This window comes from Ascaphus truei, chromosome 10 (genome assembly GCF_040206685.1).
Source record: "Ascaphus truei isolate aAscTru1 chromosome 10, aAscTru1.hap1, whole genome shotgun sequence".
Classification (NCBI taxonomy): Eukaryota; Metazoa; Chordata; class Amphibia; order Anura; family Ascaphidae; genus Ascaphus; species Ascaphus truei.
This window is the reverse complement of record NC_134492.1, coordinates 41,822,846-41,843,063: the sequence shown is the minus strand read 5'-3', so window position 1 is coordinate 41,843,063 and position 20,218 is coordinate 41,822,846. Positions and strand designations below refer to the sequence as shown.

The 20,218-nt window shown below is 44.2% G+C and overlaps 1 protein-coding gene across 1 annotated transcript in view; it reads left to right on the top strand.

The window, feature by feature from the left end:
• Nucleotides 1-20,218, top strand: part of RXRG (retinoid X receptor gamma) — a 112,554-nt gene that overhangs the window by 515 nt on the left and 91,821 nt on the right. The window lies entirely within an intron of this gene.

The window sequence follows — 20,218 nt, the reverse complement described above, 5'->3', positions numbered from 1 at the left end:
CACATACATATGTAAACATTATCTGTGTAATATATATGTAATATACATAATTACATACACACACAATACATAGAGATAGTGTTTATATATGATAGTGTGTGTATATATGCATACATACATTTTAAACATATAGATAGTGTTTACATGTGTGTCTGTGATGTCATGTAAACACTTAATATGTATGTGTGTGTATATATACACACACTATACATGCTGTTTCAGTATATTCTATAATAGCTTTGGGATGTGCAGGTATAATGCATTTATAAATCCTGAGGTTTGAGAGCAACAGGGTCCTTTAGCCTACTATATTTATTTTTTCAATGGTGTTTTTGTTGGCTTTTTTCTTTCTTTAAGGATATAGGGTTGAAGGGAGAAAAGTTTTATGAACATAATTTTGTTTTCAAGCACAAACTGCGTCAGTGTAACTCTGCTATGGGCTATAATGGAAAGCCGGTGTCTGCAGCTTGTCCGATTCCAAAATGTCACAGTATTAATTTGGCCAAAAAAATACTCCTTTTTACATTGTCTGCATAGGAAATAATGTGCAACTGCTGCAAAGTTGAGGGTAAATCTACTTGACTATAAGCATTTTGTGTGAATGAATTTTAGAAAAGAAGGCAGATACTCACAGGACTTTTAGACACTCTCTCCTCCTCACTTTTAAATCTTTACACTCTTCTGCCTCTCCTAACATCTCAGCTCTAATTTCTCGCTATGCACCATCCCGACTCTTGCGTTCTGCTCTAGGATGTTTTCTCTCTACCCCCTTGGTATCTAAAGCCCTCTCCCGCCTTAAACCTTTCTCACTGACTGCCCCGCACCTCTGGAATGCCCTTCCAATCAATATCTGACTAGTAACCTCTCTATCCACCTTTAAGACCCACTTTAGACACAACTGCTTAAGGAAGCATATGAGTAGCTCCATGGCTGATAATTTCCACCTCGTACATAAACCTTGTCCCCTGCAGACGCACTTACCAGAACGCCTGCTGTCACTGTACTGTACGTTCTTCCTACCTGCCAATTAGATTGTAAGCTCTTCAGAGCAGGGACTCCTCTTCCTAAATGTTACTTTTATGTCTGAAGCACTTATTCTCCTGATCTATTTGTACTATTTGTTATTTTATATGATTGTCATGTGTATTACTGCTGTGAAGCGCTATGTACATTAATGGCGCTACATACATACAACACAGTTTGTTTTGTAATCACAAAAGTGTGTATAATATATTGATTTATTTTTTTCCTGAAATCTATAAATGGATTTTAACATGATATAGATAGTTAACCCATAATTATATAAACACAACTGTGCTGACATGATGTGCAACATGCATGTGTGTTTTATGTATCGCCACATATAAATACTGACCCATCTTCCTGCTTTTAACCCAACTTGTTTATTTTTATTATTTGTTTATTTCTTTCATTATTACTAGTACTGATAAAGCTGAACAAATGGTAACCTAACTCAGTGGTGCGCAAACTTTCCTTAATGCACCCCCCCCCCTGTCTCCTCTCCGGCTCGTGCCCCCCCCCCCCCCGCAGAACTGCGGTGTCATGACGTCACGGGTCATGTGACGTCACCCTGCGGCGCCATTTGACGTCGGTTGCAATGGTGACGCGTCGCTGGAACCAGGTAAGTAAGACTTTTTCAGAGGTCTCGCCAATCCCCGGCATTTATTTTTAAATGCCTTCGGGGAAGTGCGGGGCCTCTGTAACAGCCGCACCCCCACCCCCCAGAAAATCTCACCCCCCCCCCCCCCACTTTGCGCACCCCTGGCCTAACTCTTTAAGTTCCCCTCAGCCTTAGTAATAGTAATGCAAATAATAATCATTGTAGAATCTGTTTGCGGTGCAGCCTCCGGGGGGGCCACAAGAACCTCTCTACAGATATAGCAACCATTATTGCACCTGTTGAGGAGGAAAAATTACACCTGCGTGTCTATGGAGATTCAGTAACCTGTGCGTTCAAATCTTATGCTAGCATTAACGCGCAGGCGTTGCCAAGGCGCTAACCAGTTCAATGACGTTTGCTACATTTGCATGTGTTCTATAATCTTCGACCAAGCGCCCTGACTGACACAGCTGCACCTCTCAGGTGCTCTTATAGCCCTACATTCTGTATTCATTAATACTTTACAGCAGGGGGTCTCGAGCCTTCTTTTATTTCCATGTACGTGTGCAATGGGTGCGGACAAGGGGTTAATTCGAAGCTGCACTTTTCAACCCCTTCAACACCGTCCCCAGATTTGTATGGAAGTTGTGAGTTACACATTCTGTGCAAATCACACACAATTTTGTGGATCAAATTACCATAACCAACATTATTATTAATATTAATAATAATATTAATGTAGTATATATTCTCACAGGTAGAGCAGGTGTGCTCAACTACAGACCTCAAGCCTCCCACTCCCCCCCCCCGTCCACCCCCCATCCTCCCCCCCACCCCCCATCCCCCACCCCCAAAGGCCAGGTGGTTTTTAGGATATCCCAGCTTCAGCACAGGTGACTCTGTCTCTGAGCCACCTGTGCTGAAGCAGGGACCAATTCAGCCACGTACTTAAGCAGGGACTGATTGAGCCACCTGTGCTGAAGTGATAACCTGACCTGTTTTGGGGAGGGGGGACTTGAAGACCTGGAGTTGAGCATCCCTGAGGTAGAGGATGGTACCACCATGTGACATCATAGGAATTGCACTCTGTGAGCTTTTTCTAGTTTAGCAACATGTATTGCATTTGTGATGATGGAAACCACAGACTACTGCAGATGTTGCAGGTAGACAGAATTGTATTGAGGTATGTCAGTTATGGTTGTTAAAAAGCATGGTTTCCTTAATATTTTGTTTTGGATTGCCATGGCAACACTGGTCTCTTGGAAGAGCCCCATTTTAACCTGCTGCATACTTGGGGGCATACTGTAGGTACTGTCAAACTGTTTATTCTTGTGGTGCATGGAAATCTGATTTGTAACTTGTGCTTGTATGTGCCTATATCATCTTAAAATGTACATGTGCGTCAAATTCATTTTACAATTATTTTGTTTCACAGACAAATGGACTGTGCTTGGCATACACACGTTAATAGTATGTACTAAAAAAGCATGTTTCTGGGCACCAAAAAAAGGAAAAAGTGCATCAAAATGGTCTGCCAAGTTTTAACCTGGCGTCAACCCCCAAAAGTCTGTTATTCGTGTTAGCGCAGAATGTAAAAGTGACTTTGTATCAACCCAAAAGTTTGTTTGTTTGCAGCACGGACGTTTCATCATATACTGTAGATTACCATAATGTTCTGTATTATTTTCTCAGTATGGCTGTTCTAAATATCACCCTCAATTATATTTGCCAATACTCGTTCTAAATGGGTGGGAAAAATTTCACAATTCTGTTTTCATTTACATTGTATGAATCTGGTATTCGGCATGACTCAATGCATCAAAATTAATTTCGAACAACGAATTCTGCATCATTCATGAAGCCTTATTACCAGCGCTGTCTTAACAGCTTCATAGGCCCCCGGGCAAAGCAGTGCACTGGGCCCTGCCTACTCTCCGCTACAAGTCGTAATTTTTCTCCTTTTACCGAGTTAGCGGGAGATTTGAATGTTGAGGCGGGTGGTCGGAAAATGAGTGTTAAATTCTGGTCTGTGCATAGATTAGCATGGGGCCCCTATGCTCATGGGGCCCCCGGGCAACTGCCAGCGTGCCCATGCGTTAAGACGGCACTGCTTCTTACAAACGACACACATTTTATGAATGTTTGTACTACTTTTTAGAACTAAAATGGACACGCGACAAAAATTCAGGTTATAATCTTCGCACATAGGCACATTAATATTTCAAATGCTTATATCGCCTGAACAAAGCATACGATTTGAAAAAGAAAAAAACGCATTTTGAAAGGCAACGAAAAGGCATTAAAAAACTGTTCTAAAAATTACTGCTCTAATGGTATCCCAACTATGGTAGTGCATTAATCCTTTCACCCAAATGTTGCAGAATTAGCCTGGTGGTCCATGCAAGGAGCAAATACAAAATATATTTTGTGTGTGTGTGTTAATCTTCAACCCTTGTTGATGTACGCTGGATGAAGGGCTCCCGAATGGACAGGGGTTGCCAACTCCAGTCCTGAAGGACCAGGCCAGGTATTAGAGATATCCCTGCTTCAGCACAGGTGGCTGATCTTTCTGATTGAGCCACCTGTGCTGAAGCATGGATATCCTTAATTAAAGAGACAATCCAAGAAGTTTCCATTTTTATTTTTTTTAAATACATGTGCAGCCTTTTATTACCTAAGATGCTGGACGATTCGTTCTCCCGTGATTGATCAGCAAAGATCCTGCTTCCCAGGGTTCACTAAATGGCTGCCTTTCAGTTTCAAATCAATCCTTCAGTCAGCGTAACTCGGCAGCTACAATGTATCCTTATATTACTAAGGTAACATTACCTATTGTTGCAGTTTGCAGCTCAATCAGTACCGGCAGTCCTGGGTTATCCGCCGGAATCGGTCCCGCAAACCGCCGTCGGATTGCAAATCCAATGTTAATCCGCGGCGGTGAGCGTCGGATAATCCGTTTCAACGTTGGATAATGTGTTCGGCGCAATGCATTGATGCGTCAGATAATCCAATCTACTGATAACGCACCGATGGATAGCGAGGACCACCTGTAGTATTAACCAAGGTAGTATTATCTAATACTACAGAACTAATTTATTATTATTAAAAGAAAAAAAAGACACGTAGGATTTTGCATGGATTGCTCCTTTCAAACCTGTCCTGTTGGTGGCCCTTGAGGACTGGAGTTAGCCACCCCTCCTCCTCTTCCAAGTACTGCGGTTTCAAGCCTCTCCTTCTCATTGCTCAAACAGATGTTATCATTTTATACCCCCATCTAACTTTTTAGTCGTTGTCTTGGTCTTTTAACGCCCCATGGAATAAAGTAGAGTACCATCTTTGTACATGACCGATGGTCATTTCTTCATGCGGTGTGTGTGTGTGTGTGTACGCATGCACGCATGCACACACACAGTTTTAGTGGAACTTATCTCTTGTTGTTTGTGTGTAAGTGTCTTGCACATGATTTTGAACGTGATGAGAACACAAAGCAGAGCCAGTGTAATTTCCATGTCTCCTACTGTAATGTGAGCAAGTCTAGCACAGCACAAGTATGTAGGTACCAACATCCTCATTAACCTCTGCTTTGGAAGAGGGGCCTGCAACATACAGCATTGCATCTTTGCAATGAGCTGCTGGGCCCTGTGGTAGCAAAGCGGGTAACATACTAGCAAATGTGTTGCACTGTATCTTTAAAAGAGGCAAATGTGAGTTTTAAATAGTGTATACATTGCAGATTAATTTTGACAGCTGAGTTGGGATACACCCATGAAATGAGATCTTCTTTCTCTATGTTTGCAGAATTATTTTGTATTTCACTGCTTTATGCAATATACTGTAGGTAATAATGAGGATGTGCAACTTATGTTTTTACAGTTGAGTAGGGAAATATTTAATAGCAGCTTAAAGCAGCAATTCTCCCCTAGTACAGTGTTTTTTTTTGTTTTTTTTAACAGGGGCTCCTAGGCACCCATGGGTTCCCAGGTAAGGCCGTGCTTATAATGGCGGCGTGCGTGCGACACCGCAACAAACATTCATAGCAATGAAGGCGCACACAGTGCGCGCGAACGCCGTGTCCAGGTGCGCGATTTTTCAACAAATTTGCCGAAATTGATTTCCCTACAAGATGACCGCGTCACGTGAGCGGTTCAGCCAATGGGGGTGAACCACTCACGTGATGCCACGCCTCCCAATGCCTCCAGCCGGCAGTGCAGGTTTTGTGCGCGCACTACTGGCTCTGCTATAAACGAGACCTAAGGTTGCCAGGTGGCGTCTCCAAAAATACTGACACAATGGTGAAAGGTGTGACGCACTGAAGACCTTCTCTCTCGAGACACACACCCCTCCACTCCATGCTGTTTCCTCCTCCTCCTTCTTGGCCCCACCCTCAGGGTCCTGGCAGCCAATCAGGATGGAGAAAGCTGCCCAGCCCCCTAGCAACAGCCCTGCCCTCTCCCTGCTCGGATAAATCCCACGGCCCCCAAGCAGGTCAGGTTGGGGTTCCTTATAGGGTTGCCAAGTGGCTTCTCCAAAAATACTGGACTCAATGGTGAAAGGTGCGTCAGGTCACTATGTCCAGGGAGGAAAATACCGGACACATACATGTCCAGTATTACAGTACCTCTCATTTTCTACGGAACAGAGTATCCAAATACAGGACAGTCCAGTTCAATAGCGGAAACCTGGCAACCCTAGTTCCTTACAATGCATCCGATCTGAGACGCGCTATTAGTGAGGGTTGGGGTTCCTTACAATGCATCCGATCTGAGACGCGCTATTAGAGAGGGTTGGGGTTCCTTACAATGCATCCGATCTGAGACGCGCTATTAGAGAGGGTTGGGGTTCCTTACAGTGCATCCGATCTCAGATGCGCTATTAGAGAGGGTTGGGGTTCCTTACAGTGCATCCGATCTCAGATGCGCTATTAGTGAGGGTTGGGGTTCCTTACAGTGCATCTGATCTGAGACGCGCTATTAGAGAGGGTTGGGGTTCCTTACAGTGCATCTGATCTGAGACGCGCTATTAGAGAGGGTTGGGGTTCCTTACAATGCATCTGATCACAGACGCGCTATTAGTGAGGGTTGGGGTTCCTTACAGTGCATCTGATCTGAGACGCACTATTAGAGCGGGTTGGGGTTCCTTACAATGCATCTGATCTCAGACGCGCTATTAGAGAGGGTTGGTGTTCCTTACAGTGCATCTGATCTGAGACGCGCTATTAGAGAGGGTTGGGGTTCCTTACAGTGCATCTGATCTGAGATGCGCTATTAGAGAGGGTTGGTGTTCCTTACAGTGCATCTGATCTGAGACGCGCTATTAGAGAGGGTTGGGGTTCCTTACAGTGCATCTGATCTGAGATGCGCTATTAGAGAGGGTTGGTGTTCCTTACAGTGCATCTGATCTGAGATGCGCTATTAGAGAGGGTTGGGGTTCCTTACAGTGCATCTGATCTGAGATGCGCTATTAGAGAGGGTTGGTGTTCCTTACAATGCATCTGATCTGAGATACGCTATTAGAGAGGGTTGGTGTTCCTTACAGTGCATCTGATCTGAGACGCGCTATTAGAGAGGGTTGGGGTTCCTCAGAACTTCACAATATAATTATAGTTTTTTTTTTTTTTTTTAGTGTTTACAAATCCTGATCTTCTGTACAGTAGCTCCTGACGTTACCATGGTATTGGGTTCTGGGGCGCGCTCCATTTTAACATCCCAGACAGTTATTTCAACTGCTCATATCTCCTAAACGGAGAAGCGTCAGATTTCAAAAATAAAAATGTCCCGTGGAATGACAAGTTGAGATTGTTTAATACAGTTCAAAACTCCGGTCCTCACGCAACCCCAATAGGTCAGGTTTTAAGGCTAGCTCTGCTTCAGGACAGGTGGCTCAGTCATTTTAATTAAAGTAATTTTAATTAAAACCCGACCTGTTGGGTGTACTTGAGGACTGGAGTTGGGATTCACTGGTATAATATACTATAACATAAGCACACAAGAAAAGATGCTTGGCACGAACTGCTGATCAGAATACTCTAGTCTGAAAGGATCATGTTTGAGACACACACACAAAGTGATGTCTGGCTAGCAAAGCATTCGGAATTAATGGAGCAGTTCCAACCCCCCCCTGGTTGTGAAGCAGGGGACCCTAGGAGCTGACAGGTGCTATTTTCAGCCGAAGGCTGCGCCGGTACGTCGCCTCTAGGGAAGACTAAATGGAGGTTTATATCTCCCGCACCACGGAGGCCAATTGGAAGCTGTGGCGTCATCGGTTGCGACTTCCCATTGTCTGGCGTGATGTCAGGGAATGAAAGAAAAGGAAGTAACGTCTGCACCTTTCTTGGTAGGTATCTCCGGAACCGGGGGTGGGGGGTGGGGTGTCCTCCGGTGGCTGATATCAACACATTTCAGCTCCGGGACCTCCTGCTTTCCATCCATGGAAATAAACACAAAGGAGAGGGGGGCAGAAAAGGGACTGCTGTTCAAAAAAATAAATAAAATAGATTGGTTAAGAATATACAGTACACGTTTCTCATCCCTCCCCAGCCAGACCAGAGTATTTCACAGGATAGATGAGTATCTGTTATCCCTGAATACTCATGCAGAAGAAGGGTAATTACAGCACGCAGGCGGCTCGCAGGAACTGCATTCCAGCACCATCATTTGTATTTTTTTTTTTTTTTCATGAACATCTTTCCTAAAGTGATTATGAAATCATTAGGGATCGTTCTGCAATACGGATACACATCCTTATTTAGGTTGGAATTTTTATTGTGATGTGCGTATATTATTTTTAGTTTTACTTCGAGTTAAAGCGGCAATCCAAGCGTGGGTGTTTTTAAAAAAAAAATTAAATTTTTTTTTTTTTACATTTTTGTTTTTTTACACAGGATTAAAGCAGGGGGTTTCTAGACCTGAACCCCATTCATTTCAGCTCCGGGAACATACTTCCGTAAGGGTAGGGGGGGGTGCCAGTAGCCGCTCAGCTAGCTGGCATTGTAGGGATCACGTAATGGCTGTTTTTCAAAGCTCCTGGGCTTATAGGAAGCCATGACATCCGGTTCGGCTTCCTATTGGCCAGCGTGACGCGGGAGCTTTAAACTTTAAAGCTCAGCCGCAGCGGCTACCAGCACCCCCTATGGAGACGAGCATCTCTGGAAGCAGGGGGTCGCTGGAGAGGACATTGATGGGGTTCAGATCCAGAGATCCCCCTGCTTTTATCCTATGTGAAAAAATAAAATAAAGCACTTGAATGGAAAAATTTTGACCCAATAAAATGTGTGGGTTATCCATTAAACCTGGCCCGGTTCGGGTATCTGAGAGGCTTGAAAAATACTGATATACACTGTATTGCATGTCTCTTATGGCACCATATCTCCTTTTTGGGAATCTACAGTAGGTGTGTGTATATATACATACAGAGCTTCATTTTGCATAGCCAGTATAACGTCACACTGATGAGACCCAATAAGGTCGAAACACCTGTCTGTGGGTGGGTTTACTGGCTATGCATCTTAACCCAGGCTGTGCTCAAAAGCTGTGAAATGCAGCAAGCATAAGCTTTAGGGGACCATGTTATATGGTTTCGAAGCAAAAGGTGGCACTGTGTGCTCATTTGATTGTCACTTCCCAGAATCCATTGCTGCAGTGGAAGTGCTGTGTGCTGGGTGATAATGGTGAAAGGCAGGGCTGCAAACCTGTCTAAGACATGCAGATGAGCACACAGTAATATTTCCATAAATAAATATCCTGCATTGTCATAAGAATAAACAGCATACAATACCCACAATAAAGAGGTATAGAGACAAAAGCACTAAGCAGTTCACAATAAAAAATTGTATTAAAGTACACAAATACTTGCACAAATCAACGTTTCGATCCCGGAGAGAGATCTTTATCAAGGGGGGTGCACCGGGATCGAAACTTTGATTTGTGCAAGTATTTGTGTACTTTAATACAATTTTTTATTTTGAACTGCTGAGTGCTTTTGTCTCTGTACCTATTTATTGTGGGTATTTTATTATATATTATATTGTAATTTTTTTAATTATTTCTTTCCTTATGTACGTATGCTGTACATACAAAATTTCAGGCACAAATAGTCCTTATCCCATAGAACTAGCAATCTATTTTTTGAGGCACGGGGAGATGTAATGACTTTCCCATGGCCACAAGGAGAGCTGACGTGGGATTTGAGCTGGGATAACGCGGGGCTGACATTACAGTACTCCTGCCGCTACTCCTTCACACGGCAATCCGTTGCGTTTTTTAGCTTATCTAAATTGCCCAGCGTTATCACCAGGAGACCCAGGTGACAGTATTTTTTGGAAATACAAAAGGGCAACCAGCATGGCCAGGGAGTTAATGACCTTATGACACACAATGTCATTCCAACAGCCATGATGTCCTACTGAGAAGGCCTGGAAATATGGTGGTTATAGAGAGTGGTGGTGGTGAACACTAGTTACATATGAGATGAGTAGTTTTTGGTAACATCTAAGACAGGGGTGCGCAATCTTTCCTCCGTGCCGGTTCTCGCCCCCCCCCCCCTCCTTACCTTGGCTCCGGCGTTCTGACGTCACGTTGCCATGGTAATGCGGCGTCATTTGACCTCTCAAGAAGCCGTCTGAGCCCAGGTATGTGAAGTTTTCAGAGACCTTTGCCGCCCCCCCAGGCATTTAATTTAAACCCCCCCCCCCTCCCCCCCCCCCTGCAGAGAATCTCTTGCCCCCCAATTGCGCACCCCATATCTAGGAGTTGAAATAAACCGTAACATTTGTACTGCCAGATAGGGCAACTGGCAATCAAAGGATTAAATGCATTATCTTATTTGGGGACTGGATTGTTGAGTTTAAGTGAAGCACCATCTAATTACATTGTGTGTGTCCCACACAACTGGGTCAATTTTTAATTACCTTCTTTCCTCTCATGTAGGAGCAGCTTCATCAAGCTACAATGTTGGGTATCGCACCCCGATCCGGCGTAAACTGCTATTTAAGTCTATGGGCGGTAATGCTGGTTCAATGCACGCTGCTTGGCATCAGAGCTTGATGAATCCTAGCATTAGTGTTGCTTCTTTCTCATGCTTGTAGTGTTGCATCTGCAGCTCCCACAGAAGGAAACAAATCGTAACGTTTTTTTTTGCAGTAGGAAGTGGCTTACCCACGGCAGGAAGTCAGATGTCAACCTCCAAGGACTGACTCTGAATCGGTGAGAGTTGACATTTCTGCAGAGCTCCCTTCAGAGGGACATTAACAGATAGTATTTAAGTAGCCGTCCCACTTCTAAGGGGGTTATTCAATGTACGCCAAAGTGACTGTTTTCGGACCAAAAATCCCTGTAGACTTCACTGGACATTTTCAGCCGAAAAATTGCATGAACCGCCGACAGACCTTTATTTGTTTCGACATTGTCCCTCGTTCCCTCTAGATTGGTGTTTTTCAACTAGGGTTCCTAGGAACCCTTGGGTTCCCCTGGCATCCCTAATGGGTTCCCTGCAATCTTCTGGTCATTTGAAAATTGTACCTAATGCATTGTAAATTCTTCTGTATCTGATCTCAGACACGCTACTAAAGAGGGTTGGGGTTCCTTCCAATGCATCTGATCTCATACGCGATATTAGAGAGGGTTGGGGTTCCTCACAATGCTTCTGATATCAGACGTGATATTGGAGACAGTTGGGGTACCTTACAATGCACCTAATCTCAGAGTTCCTATTAGAGAGGGTTGGGGTTCCTCAGAGTTTCACTTGGGGTTCCTTAACCAAAAAAAGGTTGGCAACACTGCACTAGAGTGTAAGCTCACACGAGCAGGGCCCTCAGTACCTTCTGTGTTTGTTTTGTGCTTGTTTGTTCTTGTTTTATGTTGTTCAGTTGTATGTAATTCTCAAATCCCAAACCCCATTGTACTGCGTTACAGAATGTTAGTGCTTTACAGATAAATAACAACAATAATACAGGCATACCCCGCATTAACGTACGCAGTCCAGATCATGTATCTAAAGCGAAAATGTACTTAAAGTGAAGCACTACCTTTTTCCCACTTATTGATGCATGTTGTATGCCGCATTGAGACTAGCTTCCCAGCTCTTGGCAATTTCTGTCCCTTCTCTCTCCAGTCCGCGCCCAGCTCGGCTTCCAGTGATTAAATTCACAGGCTCTATAGTCTCCCCGCTTGCGCACAGCTTCGGTACAGGTAGGGAGCCGGTATTGCTGTTCAGGACGTGCTGACAGGCGCATGCGCGAGCTGCCATTTGCCTATTGGGCGAGGGGAATCGGCGCATCACTACTACGGTGGTCTGTAGGGCAGAACAAGTGTCCGTACTCGCGAAGCGAGCGTACAGACACAGGGGTATGGAGCTATTGAAAATATGTTCTTACTCGCGAGAGTACGTAAAGTGTGTCCGTAAACCGGAGTATGCCTGTGTACAATAAGACCCATAGTATATGTTGGATTTGCAACAAAGAGAGCGTACTCACCCAGGTAACACGTCCTGCCACATTTTAACCAGGGATTATTATAGTTTTTCAGATTTACACCTGAACAGTTCAGCAATGTATAATGCAACGCAATACAAATATACAATAAATGTGTATTTATTTGGGGCTCATGCCTAAGGCCTCGACCAGGGTGGCGCTGAGCGGGCGGGCGAGCTCACGCTGGCCGCGATGAAACGCATTGCGGCAATGTGTGTGGCCAGCGTGAGCAAGTGCCTGCGCCCGCTCGGCGCTCAGAGCAAGCACATTTGAATTTGTCGCCAATCAGGGCGAACCAGCTCCGTGACATTGTGGCTGGGCCCGCAGGAGAGCGCGCGCCTAGCCGGCCACGAATTGCCCGGCTGAGCAGGGTGCAGTGCACGAGCGCCAGTTCCCTGCCTGGCCGCAGCCTAAGCCTGAGTCCCCGCTGGCGCTGAGTGCGCTGGCGCTCAAAGCATGCGAGCTGGGTGTCCTGCGTCTGCTCGCGCGCCCGCGGGGGAGGGTGGGTGTTGGGGGGGGGGGGGGGAGTAAAGAGGGGGGAGAGGGGGGTGGCATTGAGCGAGCAGGAAAGGTAAACATTTTTGTTTACATAAGTGCTGAGCACCGGTGAGCATGTGTGCACACGCATACCCGCCGGCGCATCGCGTGAGCAGGGACGTGTGTGTGTGTGTGTGTGTGTGTGTGTATTGTATGTATGTATTGTATGTATGTCACCTCGCCAAGCACCGCGAGCTCAGCGCCAGCGGGGACTCAGCATTATACGGCATTGCTTACCCCTCTGGCAGCAACGGAGTTAAACATGCTGCATACATTTCAAAGTTGTTGCAATCAAGGCTGAAATATAATGCAGTAGAAAAAACAAACACAAAGGCGGCCAATTTAACTGACTCCAAAACTGAAAACTATTGCAAAGTATGTATGTGAGGAGGATTGGAGAAATAAGGTAAAGGTTGTATGTGGAAGAGTAGTATTGAATTAGGCTGGGGGGATTGCACTTAGTGAAAATATATAGATGTACTGTATTTGGGACACTGCCTTCTTTCTCTTTGTGAATTTCTCTGTCATACCCTCGCCGGTTTTTTATTTTATTTTTGGTACTACGCCCTTCCCCATCTTAGTCACTTTTCTGTATGACCCGTCTCTCTCTCTCTCTCTCTCTCTCTCTCTCTCTCTCTCTCTCTCTCTGACCCCCATTCTAAGCCTGTTGGGCCCCCCTAAAAGGCCAACTCCCAAGTCTGGTTAACACTGCAATATGGAAAACCTGTATGTTTACATCCCGTCCACATCCCTCAAAGCATTTATTTTATCCTTTTGGACCCCCATTCTATATTTGGTGCACAAAGATGACCAAGTTTAGAGGCTGGTTCCCCCAAAAATCCCATTAAAGAAATCAGCGGTTCACATAGCGGAATATATGAAGTGAGAGAGATGCAGGAAAACTGCCATTCTTTCTATTGAACCTAAGATGGCAGGTACACTCCAATTCCCTTTTAAAATGGTGACTGTTGTCGGTGTTCAAGCAGGAAACCGCGGATACCTGTAGAAAATAAGAACCAGGGTCCTGTGCCACTCAAAAGTTATAAAAAATATTCAAATAAACATTTGACAGTTTTAATAGTGTGGACATAATGCACAACGTTTCGAGGCGAACCCTTCTTCAGGTTCGACGACAATAATAGTGATTTTTATACAGACAGAGTGAACATTATATACAGTGAGCACCCCCTACTCTTCAATAATGTTCCTCATGTCACTCGGTGCCCCCTCTAGGGGAGCGAATCCCGCAGGTTAAGCCCTGGATTAGTCCCAACTTGTAAAAATTTGCTATGACCCATTCTGAAAATGTTTCTCTATTTACAGTATGTTCTGTTTGTTGAGTATACTTGACTGAAACATCTGTGTTTATGTGACTAGACATTTTTATCCACAGGGAAGTCATCCCTGCCCGGTGCATTCATAATAGCTGTGAAAGACAAAAACGAAGGCTGACAGTTGTTCTGTACTTGGACACAAGGCTGCAACCTGTGCAAAATTAAATCCAATATTTAGTAAATGGCTCTAAGCCTTACAGGTAATGCTATATACTCTAGTAGCTGGTTCTATCTGAAAATCCCTCTTGTTGGCTGCTTTGGACTATATATTGGGTCTTAATGTATAATTCCACTACAAATCAAGACATATGGGAAGTGTTTTTTTTTTTAAATATATCTATACCACAAATTCATTGCATTCTGACCACAAGAAAAACTTTTTCAATTAGATTTGTTGGGGAAAATGCGAAAGTTTTCTTAATCTTTCATTGATATATATTGAGATTTGGGATTTTTCTCCCTTTTTTTGTTCCCCCTCCTTTTTTTTCCTCTCCTTTTTTTCTCCTTTTTGTTGTTGTGTGGATGGAAGCAAGGGGTTTTGGAGCTGTACATCGTACATTTGCGCTCTTGTGAGCCCTGGTTCCAACCTAATTACTGGAGAAGGTAGCACCATAAAGCAAATTTCGTTGTGGTTTATGTGCGTTAAATACAAGCAAGAGAAGGCAAAGTCACAAGGTCATCACAGAAAAGGAAGACGAAAAAGGAAGTGAAATGCCCCCTACTTTTTAAGGCGCCTCGTTTCCTAAAGCTATCGGTTGCTTAGACTGCCATTGTATTCGTCTTTAAAGGAGCAAATCAAGCCATTTTCCCAGGTGATTGAAACAGGGGACTCTGGAGCTTATCCCCATTAATTTCAGCTCCGAGGACCCTCTGCTTTTTAAAGCTCCCGTGTCACGTGGGCCAATAAGAAGCCACACTGGATACGTCACGGCTTCCTATTGGTCTGCAGGATACGGGAGCTTTGAAAAGCCGCCATTATGTGATCCCTGCTAATTTAGTGAAGGGGAGGGAGATGGAGTGTGAGAGTTATAGAGGGGGAAAAGTGAGGGTTAGACATGAGGAGTTTAGAGTAAGGGGGAAGAGTGAGAAAGCTAGGACGGGGGGGCAACGTGAGACAGAGGGGTGGGGAGAGAATTAGGGAGGGAGCGTGAGATAGTTGGAGAGTATGGGGGAGAGTCAGAATGTTGGTGAGGAAGAGGGGCGCATTGATGATGGAAGGGGGAGAGCGTTGATGAGGAGGGGGGCGAGTCGGTTAGAGATAAGGATGGGAGGGTTAGAGAGAAGAAGGAAAGAGAGGGGGGCTTTTACATATTTTTTTTTCCTGCAGGGGGCACACAAATTGTAGTTACGCCACTGCCCCAGAGACCCCCCTGCTTCAACACAATGGGGGGGGGGGAGGGGAAATGCCCTTTAATACCTTTTCAAATCTAAAACCGGGAATCTTACCTCTGTAAAGGCAGAGCAGCAGTATATTGCAATGTATTGAACAACACTGAGTGCTTTTGTTGGAGGCCGTGATAAGGGTTCATATCTAACAGAGAAATTAATATTACAATGACTCCAGCTAATAGTCCTCATCTCTATGGAACAATGTACGGTTTACCAGATATATGCCATGTGCTGAGGCTTGGGTAAAATGTTTTCTGAGGAGGAAAAAGGAAAGGCGAGAATAAATGAAATTTCAGAGGGGAGTCACAGTACTCCTGATAAGGAATTGCATATGGGAGAAAATAATGTAATGACCCTTAAAACAGGAGATCTATTAACACCAGGTATCTTGGTACACAAGATTGTATTGTATTGTATTGTATGTCTTTATTTATATAGCGCCATTAATGTACATAGCGCTTCACAGCAGTAATACATGTGGTAATCAAATAAATAACAGATAATATAAATAACAGATCATGGGAATAAGTGCTTTAGACAAGATGAAAAATTATCATTTGTTTCCACATATGGGCTCATTCAACTGACATAAGAAGGATCATAAAATGTTTTGGTCTATAATGCAGAATGATCCCATATATGGACAACTGTTTAAAAATGCTCCACTATTCTCCTTCAAATGTGGAAAAGGTATATGGGACATGATTCTTAGGGCAGATCTTTCATGAAGTCAAAGTCCAAGCCGAAGGATATTTCCCTGTGGAAATTGTGGGATTTATCATTTTAAAGATGACCGGGTAACTTTGTCCCTCGAAGGGACTGCTCTCTTGCTTTTAGAACATTCTCCACGTGACTCTTTCATCTGTAACATATATTTTTTTTAATCCCCCGGTGAGCTTGGTTACAGGGTACATGGTACAATCTGTGAGATATATAAAGAAGAGTCCATGGACACGAGGAACAAACAGAAGTAACTCGCCTGTAACGCCTGCAAACATTGGTACACATGGGTAGTAATTTTTCCTTTTAACCAAAACAAACGGGAAAACCACCACTGACTAATCACCTTGCACGTCTGGTCAGAGGCACTCCTGGTGACACTTGTCTTTTTGTAGGTTTTCAAGCAGGGGGTCTCCACAGCTGAACAGCTGTTAATTTCAGCTCTGGGTAGGCCCCCTGTTCCCAAGATATTGAACTCAGAAGGGGGTGCCAGTAGCAACCCAGATGGGGCTATTGAAATGGCGTCTTTAAATCTCCCGCAGGCCAATGAGAAGCCATGACATCATCCCTTGCGACTTTCTACTGCCCCACGTGATGAGGGACATTTAAACTGTGCAGCGATACCAGCACCCCTTTCCGATGTAAGTATCTTGAGAACCTGGGGGTCCCTGGAGTTAAAATCAACGCAGTTCAGCTCTGGAGACCCCCTGCTTCAAAGCAATTTTTAAAAAAATGGGTTGCCAGGGGTGCTCCTTTAAAGACAATAAAAAAAAACAGAATTGAAACATAATTCCCAATTGATTTCAACCCCATGTTGCAGCCCAGCCACAGTTAGGAGACAGACAACACAAGGAGTATGGAAACACAGTGCAACGATAAACCCCAAATTCAAGAGTCTCGTTTTTTTTCTCTTGAAACACACACTGATTTAATATTTTTAAATAAAATAAAACACAAGAAAAACAAACCAGATTTGTTTTTTTTTTTTTTATTATTTTTTTTTTTTTTATTATTTTTTTTTTACAATACGAATCTCAATTGCGTTGGTTTAGTATTATTACAGAAGAGCAGAAGAAACTGGGAACCATTGCGTTGACGCCGTGAAGCTTTTTTTCTTATGAGTGTCTAAAATACCCTATTATTTATAGAATGCCCTAATGATGTACTCGGTATGTATGTCTTTATTTATATAGCGCCATTAATATACTTAGCGCTTCACAGTAGTAATACACGTGACAATCATATAAATAACAAATAATACAAATAATACAAATAACAGAACATGGGAATAAGTGCTTCAGACATAAAAGTAACATGTAGAAAGAGTCCCTGCTCTGAAGAGCTTACAATCTAATTGGTAGGTAGGAAGAACGCACAGAGACAGTAGGAGGGCGTTCTGGTAAGTGCATCTGCAAGGGGCCAAGCTTTATGTATCAGGTCTATAGTATTAGCCACGGAGCTGCTCCTATTCTTCGTTAAGCAGGTGTGACAGGGTCCGGGTGTGCCAGGGCATCTCATGATGTAAATCTATATGTTCATATTCCTTGGTACTGCAGCTGGTAGGTATTTGGTGCAGTGAGAGCGGGACAATAAGGCTTGCAGTGGCATTGGTAATGGTTTCAGTGACATACATATGGGACAATTTACACCCGCAAGGCATATTGTGAGAAATCCATAGAAAAAAAGTCAATGGACAATCACTTTTATTCAGCCCACACATTATGTGGCCATGCCCATGTTTCTTATCTCACTGTGTGGTTTGTGCTGGGAATCAGTCATTCACTGGGATTTTGCTGAGTGTGCACCATGCATCTGAATAAGTGCTTTATACTTCTTACTCCTTCTGCATCCTGAATGATGTATAAGGTATTACTTTATGGTTACGTGCTTATTATATTTTGGTCTACAGTATATTTCGCAGGCTAAAATGTGTCATGCAGGAAGGCAGCCCTTTAAGTCGACTTTTCTAACTTGCTTGAGATACTCCGTTGTCAAAGGTACATTCTACCCTCCGCTTAGAAAGGCTGGCTCATTTCTGAAGTCCACTGCAAAAACTCCTATACAGGCAGTCCTCGGTTATCCAGCGGAATCCGTTCTGGGAGTAGCGTTGGATAGTGAAACCGTTGTAAAGTGAGTCCCATGTTAATCAGTGGCGGTGAGCGCTGGATAACGCATTCCGGCGTCGAAAAACGGCCCATAGGGTTGCATTGTAAAGCGTTGGATATGCCATTCTTTGTAAAGTGAAACGTTGGATAACGAGGCCTACCTATACACCCCTCGTTCTTGGCACTCTTCTGTCTCCGGTTTGGCATTTGTATAGGAATGTGGAGGGGAGCTCTTTTCACAGTCCTGATGAAGGTGTTATTTTGCACCGATACGTTGACTCTACAAACAATAATATATTTTTATTTTTCATAAAGACTTGTGTGCTATTTGAATTTGTGCGCATTTGTATAGGACCGTCGTTTCCAATCCTTTTTTTGGATGAGGAACCCTATAATTATGTAGCACTGTATTCCCCCCACCCCCCTTTCGTCTGGGAGATGTTAGTCTGCTACAAGGTGTGGTGCTAGCGTACCTGTGAGGCTCAGGAGAGCTGGGCCGTCTGCGATGTTGAGGAGACTAGGACAGGCTTTTGATGATCACTGATGTTCTTCTTGGTAGTGGGCTCCAGGATGTCCAGAGATCAGTCCCCCACTAAGGCACAGTTCTTCCCTCCTGACCAGGGACTGACACTTAAACAGGAGTATGATGAAGCAAAAGGGATCTTTATTCAGCATTCACTGTAGATCTTCTTTACAGCGGTGCATAGGGTCATCAGAGGCTACCAGGCCTCTGGATGGTGCTTGCTCTGAGTCTGGAGCATCAGATCTTGCTGGCCTCTCTCTCCCAGCCGGGAGGAGAAGCTCTACCTCCCACTCCTTAGCCTGCGTCCCCGCTGGCACTGACCGCACTCATGCTTGATAGCGGTGACGTCACCAACTGTAAGCATGAGTGCCGGGTGTCCTGTCTATTTTGCAAGCGGGGGGCGGGGGGGGCCATTGCGGGCAAGTTGAGCGCGCTTCAAAGTCAGGATTTTTTTGTCTGCTCAAGTGCCAAGTTTGTGTGAGCGGGGACTTCCACATAAAGACTGCAATAAGTAAAAGCGGCGAGTGCACAGCACGCTCAGCGGCAGCGGGGACGCAGCCTTAGGAGGGGAACAGACTACTTCAATTTGGAACTGCCTCTCTGAGGAACCAGAAGGGGAGGGATCAAGGTCTGTACCTATACCTGATAGGCTATACACAGGCCATGAGTCACCACGACACTTAAGTCACTCAAAAGCCCTCAGAATGGCCTGTCACAGCCTAGACTACTAAGGCCTTGCGTGACAGGGGAAAGAGACAGGCAGAAAATACTAACCATGTTACAATTTCATTGTGAAATTCTGCAGAACCCGAACCTTCTCTAATAGCGTGTCTGAGATCAGATGCATTGTAAGGAACCCCAACCCTCTCTAATAGCGAGTCTGATATAAGTATTTTTGTCTAGGAATTTTAAAACTCTGAGCTCCTGCCTGCCCCAAAGCTACTAGACTAAATAAATAATACCTGGAAAAAACCTTCTGCAGCGCTAATTGTTTCTTAAAGGTATGGATGAGGTATAGTTTTTTCCTTACTCCTTTTTCATTTTAATTACATTTTTCTTTGGAAAGGCCTAAAGCCTGCAGTAGTGTCCACATGGCAACTCTAGTTAATCGCATCTTGTTCCACCCCACCAAGCAGCATAGAGCTGTTTGTCTAAGTCTCTGAAGACTGCATAATAAACGATAGTTTCCAGTGGGAGGAGGAGAGAAATACTGGGATGAAATCAGACTCCTTATTGTATGGAAAGAAATGTAAAAAAAAAAAAAAATATGTAAGGGGCACAGCACCTTTTTTTTTATTGGTGTTTCGGGATAACCCCTGGAGCGTAAAATCTGATTCTGTTCCAGTGGAACGCCTGGTTCACACACAATGGATTTCTGCTTTAACCCTTTGGATGCCCCAAGACGTAGTAACTATATCGTGGTATCTGGCCATTAAGGGGCCCCATGATGATGTAGTGGCTACATTCCATCACTACTGCTCATTTTCCAGGGGAGATCGGGTTTGCGCGGAACGCGATCCGGCA